The sequence below is a fragment of the Squalius cephalus genome (assembly GCF_949319135.1).
Source record: "Squalius cephalus genome assembly, chromosome: 2".
NCBI classification, from domain to species: Eukaryota; Metazoa; Chordata; class Actinopteri; order Cypriniformes; family Leuciscidae; genus Squalius; species Squalius cephalus.
This window is the reverse complement of record NC_137123.1, coordinates 60,640,361-60,653,278: the sequence shown is the minus strand read 5'-3', so window position 1 is coordinate 60,653,278 and position 12,918 is coordinate 60,640,361.

Genomic DNA, 12,918 nt, shown 5'->3' with positions numbered 1-12,918 from the left:
ATATATATATATATATATATATATATATATATATATATATATATATATATATATATATATTAATTTCCTGCAATAGATTTCACGTTTCCACAAACATTAAACAAATGATGTTTTTGTAAGTGTGAACTACATGAGCACTCCTCCTCATCCTCTTCTTCCTCCAATGGCAGACTCAGTTCTCCAGTTGCCTATAGTCTTCTGCGGCTCGACAGACACATATTTCATGTTGCATAATGAAATGCACGAGCATCTATTCCACAGTGCCTATACTTCAGCCCAGATGATGTATCTGCAAGCGTTTCTCTATATGGAGATACACTATATGTGTGGATGACTCCACTAAAGTGCAGATGTGGCTGCTACTGTAATTGTGTGCTGTTTCCATCCCAACGAGAAGCAGCTGCAGAGCACCTTACAGTATATGGCATTTCTCAAACCCTTTTATATCCATAGCCATAATTATTTATTTTACTATATTCAGCAATATAAAAAAAAAAAAAAAAAATTGAGTGTCTCAGCAAGATAGCATAATTTCTATTTAATTTCCATACATATAATCAAGAGACAATCTATTGGTCTTTGCAATTGACTGTTGTAAAGATTTGGGATCGCAGTTGACATTTTGTTTTGGCAAACAGCAGTTGTTCGACTGAAAATAGTGTACAACATAAGAGTATGATTTGCACCCGGCCTATGATTATGAATTTAAAGAGGTTTTCTCAGAGGCCGGTCTTCCTAGAAGCTTTCTTTGATCCGAAATTCCCAAATTAAATCACACAGAGACAATTTCCTACCATCTAGGAATTAACAATCTGAAAAAAAAAGAAAGAAAACTCTCACAAACCCACATGCTCTACATTAACTAAAAAAAAAATAATAATACTAGTCATAATTGCACTACATTTCTATAAATAAAGAAATAAAAGCAAACTCAACATCAAAGTGATACACAGATGGAAGTAAGCACTTGGAAATGGAATTGTAATCTCTGAAGGGATGGCAAAGTGAGGTATTTTTAGTCAGTTTTCAATTAAATGTATTTTTTTCTAATTCAATTTGCAAATCACCTATGGCTACACTTGACTTGAGCAAATTTCTTGTGAAACTCTTGCATCATCAGGAAGTACACTCTATAAGAAATAAAGGACTGTATCTAATGTCAGACAGCTTGACTGACAGCACTCATTCATATAGAGGATTTTGGAAGTGAACAAAAATTCAGCAATGACGACAAATTGACCTCACACACAAAGTGATCTGTACACATCTGGATATATGATGTGGGTTTTTGTGCATTCTTGACATCACATCTCAAGGGAATGCTTAAAGGTAAATTTAGAAACTCACTAGCTGACATCTGTTCTGGAGCAATACTGTGCTAATGTGTGTGTTCTACTGAGCAGTGTGGCACTTATAGAGATTAATAATAATAATAATAATAAACATCTTAAGAAACAATATTAATTTTACAGATAATAAATTGTATTACCACGTCCACATATTTCTACTGACAATTTTGCTCTTGCATTTTCCATTAAACATTTATATCAATATTTAATGATAATTAAGCCCTAATGTTATATATATATATATATATATATATATATATATATATATATATATATATATATGCAGCAAAATTAAGCACTGAACCCTCTGAATGCAGACTTTATATAATACTTAGTTACGTTGGACATTTCAGGCATGCATGCTTAATTATTGCCTTACATTATTCAGCTGTAGTGTGGTTTAGACAGATTTACACAATGTCATAATTATTAGACGTCATATGCATACATACAATAGGTCACTAGGGGCAACAGCTTGACAATATCTATCACATAATCTGATGAATAACCATGTGAAGGTGGATGAGGATTTATCAAGCCATATGTACAGCCTTCAGTTCCCATGGGAACACATGCGATTTAGTCTTCTGTCTTACACCAAGCTTGAGTCTCTGATGTCTGAAGCCATAATGTAAATATAACGAGACAAAAGCTATAAAGAAAGTAGAAAGAGTCGAGGCTGAGGAGGTCGATGTGACCTCACCGCATCACAGGCTGATCCATATAACTTCACCCACTGTGCTTTATCACATCTGAGAAACTCAGGCTTTGGAGAGTATAAAGATAGCTACATTTGAGCAGTACAGGGACACATCTACAGTCAAATCCGTCAGATATAAGTAATAAGAAAATGTTTCAGAAAGAAGAAAACAACAGAGATACATTATATTATGAATGATCTCTGGAGAACAGATGTGCCTAACCCTCAGTCTGAAAGATAATACACTGATGGCTTTTATAAATCATTTCTCAACATTACAAATGGAGAGTTGGAGAGAAAACCACGTGCTTGAGATTTACTGTAAGATATTCAGGTTCAAATCAGGTCTGCATCATGTTCTCAATCTCATTCTCGTTTTACATGGTTTTAGGTAAGTTAAGTTAAAAGGCTATAAAACAAATCTAAAGAAATTAATTAATAAGATGGATATATAGCACATAATATAGTCTTGTCCTTATAATATAGAAGTATACATTGTGTGTGTGTGTGTGTGTGTGTGTGTGTGTGTGTGTGTGTGTGTGTGTGTGTGTGTTATTTTTGGGATTTATTTTGTGGTGAAGCATGTGTTTGTGACCGAACATGTTATATTCAAAATGCCATGAAATACCGTAAATTACAATAAATAAATAAACAACCCCTTTCAAACAGATTCACCAAAATCTTTATATTATCCATTCATTAATTATAATAGAACTAGTGCAAGAAACTTTGGTTCAATTTTGTGAAGATGATACCTTTTTATTAATTCTGTTGTAACTCAACATGTCTTAAGAAGAAAGAGTATTTGTGATTTAAATTTGTATAATTCTTTTTAATGAGCATGTGAGGGGATGTTGGATTTCAATGGGTTTTCTGCTTGCTTGTTTGATATGTGCATGTTTAATGGCGGGAGTCGAGGAATAGCTGAATACAGCAGGAACCTCACGCACTTTGAGAGGAAAAAAGATAAAAAAGATTAAAGGTGGAGGTGAAGATCAAGGCGGTGTCTGAAAATGGGGCAACTTTCAAAAGCCGTGTCACTGTGACTGGTTTGATGAAAGCCAGGCGATGCGGTTCACCTTTGATATCCAGGCTGGATTCTGCTGTCCTACCACAGTTTTTGGACAGCTAATTGACAGAAAAAGGCATTTTGCCCTGACCACACACCCAGACACATTGAGTTTGCACAAGATGATGTGTATTGCATATATGTGATGTGAAGTTTTGACGTTGGAAGTTACAAACAAGAACAAAATCATTACTGAGACAGTCTGTAAACACAAACGCCTTTCTCATATCTGATACAGAAAAACAATAACTTTTCTGCGCAAAATAATTCCGCTACATTAAGCCAAAAGCTGCTTAAATTAATAATACTAATCTCAAAGCAAAGCTTTTAACATGACTTCACTGCTAGTCGTAATGGACAAAAGTATGCTAAATCAATAAATGTTAATGGATGAATGATGTAAATGTTTTCTTTATTATTCAACATTATTATGTGCAAACTGCAAACATTTGGATATTTAGTTCTAGTTCCAAATGGAATTTAAAAACAAAAACAACTGCATGAATGTTTCTATTAATGTTGTTTTCAGCGAACGCCATTGTGTTATAGCATCGCTAATAACACACTGGAGTCCTGTTCTCAATGGCAGCTGTTTTTTCATTCATTATGGCACTAATATAGTTCAGCATGTCAGAGGGACATCACTCTTTTATTAAACATATTAAAGAGCACTTCATCACTGCTGGGAAGTCATATCTGCATTCATTTACTCAACGCTGTTCTTATTAAATTAATAGCTACCCCAATTTTGTTAGTATTTTTCCACAAAAAAAAACAAGAAAATATTATTTACACAGCTCTTTTTCATTTTACATCTGTCAAGCTGTTAAAAGCAAAATATAAGTATCATAAAAGTAGATCATATGTCTTCTTTAGTCATATAGCTTTGTGTGAAAAACAGACTGATATTTAAGTCTGAATAAGAGATGTATAAAGTTTTGTTTTTGTGTTGGATAAAAAAAAAAAAAATGATACATTTGTCGTTTATAAGTGAACTATTCCTAAAGCAAGGTTTGAAATTCTACATAAACATTTAAACTCGAATGAGATAAATAAAAATGCAAATATAACTGCAGAATGCATAATCCAGATACGTTTGGAAACAGTTTCCAACTCAAACGAGACTCCTATGGGGACTGAAGAAATAGTCATGCATTACTTGTTCTTCATTCAGAAAGGCCCCTTGGCACCCTTCCCAATTCAGAACATTAAGAATCTTTCTCTCTTTCTCCTCGCTCTCTCTCTCACTTCTCATTGCAGTGCCCTGAATTCAATATTTAAAGCACTTTAACACAAATAGGCCCTCCATCATTGCTAAGGTAGGCGAAAGTTCAGACAACTGCCTGGTGTTTGGCCTGATAAATGAACACCCTTGGCATTTACTCGGGGACGGGAACTCGAATGAGAATAATCCATGTTCTAAAGGGAGAATGTCCTCCGTGTTCAACACCGAGTCCCTACACACGATGGGGATGTGGAAGTGACCTACCGATTGCTTAATGCAAGATTATGGGATAGTAAAATGATGGACAGGGTAGATGCAAAAACGAGATCAACTGAGGATCTCATTCCACTAAAGGCCAGGGTACACCTTATTTTCCGTGTTCTTCTCCGTCTCCATACATGTGTTTGCACAGCTTTCCAAGTATACTCGAGTGTGGATGGACAATATTTTTTTATTTATTTTATACTCTACCAGACGACAGAGGGCAGCACTGAGTTGTGTCATTTACAGGACGTTCGCTCGGAAGGATAGAAGAAGAAAGTTGGAACCAACACAAAAAACGATGGAGAAGGATATGCTTTGCTTGCTGTTCTGTATCGCTCTTTATGCCTTCCTATTCGACTACTGCACAGTGCATCAATACTGTGCATATAGTGGACTCTTCTGTCTCGACATTCACCATACGCATGCACTGTTGTAGCAGACCGTCTGCGCAGTCAGAAGAATGAAGTAGGCTTAATTCAGAGGTGTCCGGTCAGGTTTAGCTCCTGCACACTTGCCTGAAAGTTTCTTCTTTTCCTAAAGAGGTTGATTTGCTGGTTCAGGTGTGTTTATTTAGCATGTAAGCTAAACTCTGCAGGGGTGCGTTTCCCAAAAGCATCGTTAGGCAACTATGTTCGCAAGTTCCGTCGTTATCAGCATAGTTCAACGAGTCTGTGTTTCCCGAACCATCGTTCTAACGAACATTCGTTAACAGCATCGCAAAGTTGTGTAGTTGGAACGACAGCTCTCGACCTGTGGTTAGAAGCAGAGTTTCTAGTTTGCATGACATGTGGACTTAATAAATCCTTATCTTGAACAAAATAATCAAGCTCACATTCAGCAGTACAACCTGTGTCTTTTATTTAGAATACATACAAATGTCATTTACGTCTTTAGTTTGTCAAGAGATTTAAAGCACCGTTTTTGAAGAGTGCGCATGTGCGAACGTGCTCTACTATGTAAGAACGAGCCTATGATTGAATCTGGAAATAAAGCAAAATGAGAAATAGTCCTCAGATGCCATGTCTGTAATTTATAGCAAAACATCTAGCGTTAATTCGATCTCAAACAGATTCATTAAGAGAAGTTATTACTCCACCACGTGTGTGACGTCATAAACCAACGTGGTTGAACGACCACTTTGCGACAATATGGTTTCGGGAAACAGTCGTGACTAGCTAGTTGATTTCTTCAACGATGCATCGTACTACGGTAGTTAAGCAGCGAGTTACGTCGTTGTTCGGGAAACGCACCCCAGGATAGTGGCCCCTGCTGGAGCAGGATTACACACATCTGCCCTAATTAAAGTCACAATGAAATGCTGGTTGCATTTGCACTTGCATAATCTGATGTATTTCAGAGCAAAACAGATTATTCAATAAGAAATTTACATCCACTGGGAACTGATTTGGATGTCAAAAAGTGGCCGTTATATACAAGAACGTGGTGGACTTGTTCAAAAAGGTAAAACATGGTGAAGTGAAGCAAGTTTTTCTTTGGACAACCACACGTGGATTTATTTTGCACAATAAGGAACATGCCTGTTTTGATTTCATGTTGACTTCAAGGCCTGAGCTGTACAACAAGTAGTCACAAAAAGGTTTTAAGTTTCAGATATAGTAAAGTTATACATCTACATGTAAATTACGATTCAACAGTGTTTGTTTCAAGTACAGTAACCACAAAAATTAATGGATGAGTCCTCAGTGTTTGCAAAAAAGCAGGACGAGCAATAAAAAGGTTAAAGGAAAATTAAATCAAATTCATTTTTATGGAGGGTGAAAGAGTACTTGCATCTCTTTATAGTCGGATCTCCACCTAAACAGCATTTTCAAGCCGAACCGTAGCCCTGGCAAATTGAATATGTGCGAGGCATCCAGCAAGTGTTTAACTGTATGACCTTTATCAAAAGTAATTTCCAACAAGAGACTTTATCATAGTCCTCATGGAGCTCCATGCATAATACAGCGTCAGCTAATGGGGTTCATGAGTTATTTCTCTGCAGTATTTTCCTATGATGAACTCCCATCCCATCCCATCAAAGAGAAACATAAAAATGGGCGACGGACCACCCAGACCCCACGCATTCCAATAAGCTAGTGTTTGTCACGTCACATATTTTACATTCCAAATGATGGACTGCACCTCGTCATCCACGTGAATAATTGGCAGCGCATCAGAACCGCAGAAAAGGTTAATTAAAATGGCATTATGGGCCATAGGGATCTATTAGAAATGCCATGATGGTTCGGCTGGATTTTATTTAAGTCTTCCAGCATGATTATTGAATAGAGACCGATACAGCCACGCATCTCTGCATCTGAGGTTTTGTGAGAAATAAGGTCATTGGTGATCAGACTTCAATTCAATAATAATGTAGTCTTTACCCCATTGGCCTTTAAAATCAGTCCTAAAATGAATAGGACACGTCCTGGCCTCTCATAGACCTATCATAGACCTAGTCATTGCGATTTATCACACGATCATGTTTCGACCACCGGGCCATTCAATTTGACAGACTAAACTCTCTAATTGCACTCAGGGCTGAAGAGAACTGGAACTCTTTGATAACTGTGATTGCGCCCAGTATGAAATGAAATTAATTAAAACCGCCTCGATAGGAGGCTCGTTATGAGGTCCGACTTGTTTTCATTTCTTTTCCTCTTTGTAACAAAATAAATGGCACTTCTATTCAATGAGAAGACAATCGGGTATACTGTATATACTGTCTGCTACTGGAAAGTTAATTTAATCTTTTGTGCATTCAAGATATGTTATGCAAATAAGTTTCTGATCATGTTAACTCCCCTTTTAGACTTTAATTAATTCTGACTTCTCGACAGCGACTCCCAAGAGTCCTTTTTCAAAACAGACCACAACTAAGTAGAACAAATATCGACATCATCCAGTGGGGCGCACTCTACTGTCTTAGTTAATTAAACTTTTTTTTTGTAAAGGTGTAAATAGTAAATATTTGTTGTAAATAGTTATTTAGTTCCCACATTTTATATTGGGGCTGGAATTAGGCACACAATATATAATGTAAAACATATAATATGCTTCTCAAACTATTCAGTAACAAAAAAATTCGGTTCGGTTTGTTGACCTTAATTAATGCACTGCATATCTTGAACCGGAATTATTATCATTAACTGAAACTACAACTATCAATAAACATTTTGGTTAGTTGAAATAAAGCTAAGAATAAAATAATATATAATTATTAGCTGAAAAACAAACTAAACGAAAATGAGAAATGTTGCCTATAAGTTAACAAATATATTCAAAATATTAATAAAACTAAAATAAAAACTGTCTTTGAACAAACAATGAACAATTTTAGGCATTTATTACTTTTTTAACATTAACTAACAATGAACAACTGCATTTATAAATGCTCTTTAACCTTGATTAACACTGTAAATGCTGCAAGACATTGTTCTAGTTTTGATACTTAATGCAGTAACTCGTGTTTTTCTAATTTCTTCCCTAGTTTTGATTTAACTAAAGCAAGGGTTCAAATTATTACAACGTGGCCATGATTTAGTAAAGCGAGGGAACAAAATATTAAATTGCATGCACAATTTACTTAAAACAAGGGGACAAACAAGTAAAGCGTGCTGACGCATTAGTAAGTCACGGGTGCGAATTGTTGAAAGTCGTGGAGACAACATACAGTACATATTCGTTTTTCTCACGTCATGTGCACAAAGCATGCAAACCTGCTATAAACAAGTTGAAAGCTTGCAACCTTTAACTTGTTTATCAAACTATGTTTGCCATAACAGTAGTTGCAAAACACGCAGTAGAAGAAGAAAATTGATGCTAATTGCTACAGTGCCCCTTCTGCCTGAGAAAACAATTGCAATCCTTTATAGATTGCATTCTGGCACATTTTACAACCAACAGTGTGTGAAATGAAGCTTGTTTAGCTACAGTAGAAGCGTTTACATTAACATGCAATGGGCTTTATACACAGGTCTAGAACAAATTATTCTAATTCAACATAAACCAATGAGACACTTAGCCAGGAAAAATATGAACTGTTGGTACACTGCATCATTCCGTAAGGAAGACATCTATTTGCTTGACTAAGCTTTTTTTGTCTTTGCTGCAATGATATATACTTCCTAACATTGAGAGCAATGTATGATTATTATAAACATGTTCTGAATTCATGGGTTGTTTGTAATTTCTGCCAAGAGGCGTGCATTTAATCATCTAACAGGGTGAGGCAGCAATGCGCACAGCCGTTTATCAGCATCAGGCAACATATAGAGTCTTTCTGAACAACACCCTCAACACAAGCCTCATTCATGACAGACATTGAATATTTCATCCAAGCACTTTATACTTATTACATTTCCATTTCCATAATCCCCTGAGGGGAACTCATTATAATGTTTTATTCATTGATGTACCACCCTTAAGCATTTAATAAAAATCACACTTTCCCAATAAACACCACTGGAAGTGTGACTGCCTTTTATTTCTCAACCGATCCTTGTACATTTACATTTACGTTCTGAGCAGATATTTTCTTAACAGAAAGACGTACAATACAGCGCACATGTCAGGCTATTGGCAATTACCAGAAGATGAGAACGGACAATGCATGCCAAGTTGACTATGAGATTCCGTAAAATACACGGATAATGTGTTTGATTTCGGTTCATTCACACTGCCAGTGATTTTCCAGAATCATTTGAGTGCGTTCACACACATCCCGTAAAGATCCCGTAAAGGCATGTGACGTCAGGATGTGTTGTAGAAAGGCCAGTCTAATCTTCCGCTACCGACCTACCGCTATTTCCATTGTAGTCGTGCACTTGGTGGTTTTTTTTAACGCAGAGTCTTAAGTTTACTAATGATCTCGAGATTGATCTCGAGAAGCCACGCTCGAGCATTTTTTTCCAGATTCGGTCGTACACTAACGCATCGCATACCGTTCCACAAAGCTGGCGAATGATCGGATAATAAGGAGCTTCCTGGTCTCTGCTTAATTCTGTTTTGCAGACATTTTTTCGTTCTTTCTTTGATGATGACGAACACAAACTTTCTTCTAAGAGCAACAAAATACCCCTTACGGACCTTTTTGTTCACACAGGGCACGTTCCGAGACTGACCCTGGCAATGTTACTATAGGTCCCCATCCCGGCATCGTTCACACAGAAGGCACTCTAGCAATTTTACGGCAATTTCCCGGGATCAACGCGCTGTGTGAAAGGGGCTTAATAAGCCCACGACAGATGCAAATCCATTCAACTTAATAATATCTCCCCTAAAAGTCGTTCTGCAACACATACTTAGGTGCAAGAAATGTGTCTGCTGTCAATAAGAACAGGACATATATAGCACACTTATAGAGAGGATTACATTTGTTGTGTCTAGATTGAATTCGCACAGATACCAGTGTATAAGCCTGAGCAAATCAACAGGGTGAGATAATTCAGCTGAAATTCATTGATATATCATCCATTTCTTGCCAGATTACAAGGCATGGCTTTATCATTTCACTTGCTTGGTTGAACACGAAACATGTTCACTGAGGTGTTGTGGTATCAGAATAGAGCTTAAAACATATTGTTATTGCTAAGTCTTTGAACGTTAAAAGACATGTAATATATTCAATGGCTTTTACTATTGTATACTGTAGGGTCAATCCTTCAGAAACCAGTGAACGAAAACCTTCTGTCATGAAAAATATACTAGGCCTTAGGATTCTATCATTGAAAAATGAAAAGATCATTGATGCACCATTTGCATTACACATTGGTGGAACCTTCTGGAGAACATCAAGTGCACCAAACATGGCAGTTTTCTGAGAAAAGGACAAAGGAAAAGCTTTGAGGTTGTTGCTTCTCGATATGAGGAACCCCAAATGGTGAAGTATCTGTAAAATTTAAAAGGCATAACCTAATGAATCCTTTGTGGTTTGAAGGTGCAAGAGAGCTTGATAAAGTGTCCCCACTGAATATGCACACTTACAAATGTATCAGGCCATTCTGGCATTACTAAACCCATATTTGTAATTGGACATGTATATACAGATGGTACCCAACCAGAATGCCTATTACCGCCGCGCCAGCCGCCGCGGCGAAATCACCGCGGCGAAAATAAACCAGCCGCATTTCAAAGTCGTTCCCGAAATGACCGCCAGGTGGCGCAAAGGGACATTGTGCAAAACAGCAGCAATAGCCGTATTTTAACATGTAAGTGGGTTAAATATAAAACCCTAAGCCTGATAGGCATATTTTTCATATATATAAATAGGCCTATTAGGCTACAACAGAATAGAACCAAAGATAGAATCAATTTTAGAACTGAAAAAATAGAATCAAAAGTTAAAAATAGAGACGATATTAGGAGCAATGACGCTGAATATTTTTACTATTCTATTGAGGAATTAGATAAATGAAGAGCTCTCGTGAGCGATACAATTGCATAGTAATTTATAGTGATTTCAAAAGCAGTCCTTAAAAAAAAAATACATGGAGTAGTGTGGTATAATTTTTCAGAGATTACGCGGAACGGGTTTTAGTTAAGATCCTGGTTTCAATGCCCTTAATGTATAGGCTAGGCTACTGCTTTAAAAAATGTCACAACGCGTTTCGAGATTGTTTTGAATTAAACATTGAAGTTTAAAATGTAGTGTTTTGGCACACCAGGCCGAGTGGCGTTACGCATCGTTCAAAAATCAAGTTTTATTCTGACATGTTGAATTGGCGTTAGAATTTTTTTTTAGATTTATTAGATTTAGATTTTAGATTTCGTTAGATTTATTTTTCTCATAACAGCTAAAATAACTTAATATATGCCTTGTCTTAATATGACCTACTTAATATAGGCAATAGGCATATACTAGCCTATATAATAGCCTAAATTAGCAAAACTTGGCCACTAAATATTTAATTTTCAATTATTTTAATTATCACAATTAAAGTTTTAATTTTATTAAATTGAACAAGCGCAACAATTAGCATTTAATCAAATATTCTAAAAGATGTATTATTAATAATAATGTTATTTCAACATAATATTTCGTTTTTTCGACATAATATGTGTGCGTGCAACAAGCAAGATGTGTATTTGTAAATCCGGTGATGCGTGCATTGATTTTTATCAATAAACTAGTGTTTTCTGACAGTGTCGACTGCAAAGATGAAGTTGACGATCGCCATATTTGTAGTGAACGCACCTAGAGAGAAATGCACATAAAGACATAATCAGAGAGTAGCCTTTTTCTTTTTGTTTTGAATTATTTCGTTTGAAGACATTTCAAGCTTTGTGTATTTGATGTATTTATCATGTCTGTGTGAGGCATACGCTGAGTTTCGTTAAGTTAGGAGGATGAGATGCGCTCCAGCTGACGTGCAACGCAAGTGACCGCGCGGGCGCCTCCATGATTAGTGTGTGTTATATTTGCTTCTCTTACTTATTAAATACAGGCAATTGGTTGATGAAAAATGTATTCAAATTAAGATACAATTTATAGAAAACGAAATTCACTTTAAATAAAGGTTTTCTACTAAACAAAACTTAATGAAGTGGTCAAAATCATGTCTGACCCACTCCATATCCATCTCTCGATATAATGCATCCTATCTTACTCGTGCTGTTCACTTTTCATATTCAACATAGATGGAAAAAAATAACATTATAATATTTTAACAAATATGATACTAAATGAGATTATTTAATGGCTACAACAGTATAGGCCTATAGACTCTATTTGTACAAATTGCTGCACATTAATTTAATTAAATAAAACCTTGTAACGAATTCACACTGTATGGTAGACTGTGTACAGTTGAGACACCTTAAATAACTTGCGTTCGAATAAGATCGTTTGAAGCTCCGAGAGACTATTGTTAATGCATTGACCACAGAGCTATCGTCTGAATAGCCTAGGTCTACTATTTTCTCTGTTTTAAAAGTTTGTTATATTCTTTTTTTATTTGCTTATGTTTTTTAACATTAGCAATTTACTGTCTCGAAATTATGTGTCGAAAAAATTATTAAAAAAAGTGTTTTTACAAGACCTTGTGCTGTTTATTTATTATTATTATTATTATTATTATTATTATTATTATTATTATTATGCAGATGTTAATTCAGCCATTCTGTTGGATAAAAATTGTCCCTAATGTAAAATGGAAATTAATGGTAATTTTATTTTATAAATATAAAATATTTAATATAGGCTATAGGAGAAAAAAACAATATGGTGTAGCAATATTTTAGAACTATCAAATCTCTCTGCATTAATAATAAAAAAGTAGCCCATGTTTGTTCGGGATTAGAACCCGTGTCA